The sequence below is a fragment of the Arachis stenosperma genome, chromosome 3, assembly GCF_014773155.1.
Source record: "Arachis stenosperma cultivar V10309 chromosome 3, arast.V10309.gnm1.PFL2, whole genome shotgun sequence".
NCBI lineage: Eukaryota > Viridiplantae > Streptophyta > Magnoliopsida > Fabales > Fabaceae > Arachis > Arachis stenosperma.
In genome coordinates, this window is record NC_080379.1 from 98,087,181 (window position 1) to 98,088,183 (window position 1,003).

General features: G+C 41.8%; 1 non-coding gene across 1 annotated transcript; it reads right to left on the bottom strand.

Annotated features, from left to right (window-relative positions):
* Positions 1 to 646: 646 nt before the first annotated feature.
* Positions 647 to 754, bottom strand: LOC130972215 (small nucleolar RNA R71). The gene has a single exon (XR_009083408.1). It is a non-coding gene; the product is annotated as a small nucleolar RNA R71 (small nucleolar RNA).
* Between the last annotated feature and the right edge of the window lie 249 nt (positions 755 to 1,003).

Below are 1,003 nucleotides of genomic sequence, written 5' to 3' on the forward strand. Positions count from 1 at the left end.
ATAAGTTCGAATTTTCTACCTCTGTCTTCTATTTTTTTTCCTCTGACACCTCAAGGAATCTCTATACTGTGACATAGAGGATTCCACACTTTCTTGTTCTCTTCTCTTTCATATGAGCAGGAACAAAGACAAAGGCATTCTTGTTGAAGCTGACCCTGATCCTGAAAGGACCTTGAAGCGAAAGCTAAGAGAAGCTAAGGCACAACTCTCTGTAGAGGACCTAACAGAAATCTTCAAGGAAGAAGAACCCATGGCAGCCGAAAACAACAACAATGCAAGGAAGATGCTGGGTGACTTTACTGCACCTACTCCCGACTTCTATGGGAGAAGCATCTCTATCCTTGCCATTGGAGCAAACAACTTTGAGCTTAAGCCTCAATTAGTTTCTCTAATGCAACAGAATTGCAAGTTCCATGGACTTCCATTGGAAGATCCTCATCAGTTCTTAGCTGAATTCTTGCAAATCTGTGACACTGTCAAGACTAATGGGGTTGACCCTGAGGTCTACAGACTTATGCTATTCCCTTTTGCTGTAAGAGACAGAGCTAGGACATGGTTGGACTCACAACCTAAAGAAAGCCTGGACTCATGGGAAAAGCTAGTCAATGCCTTCTTGGCAAAGTTCTTTCCACCTCAAAAATTGAGTAAGCTTAGAGTGGAAGTCCAAACCTTCAGACAGAAGGATGGAGAATCCCTCTATGAAGCTTGGGAAAGATACAAACAATTAATCAGAAAGTGTCCCTCAGACATGCTTTCTGAATGGAGCATCATAGGTATTTTCTATGATGGTCTGTATGAACTATCCAAGATGTCTTTGGATAGCTCTGCTGGAGGATCTCTTCATCTGAAGAAGACGCCTACAGAAGCTCAAGAGCTAATTGAAATGGTTGCAAATAACCAATTCATGTACACTTCTGAAAGGAATCCTATGAACAATGGGACAAGTCAGAAGAAAGGAGTTCTTGAGATTGATACTCTGAATGCCATTCTGGCTCAGAACAAA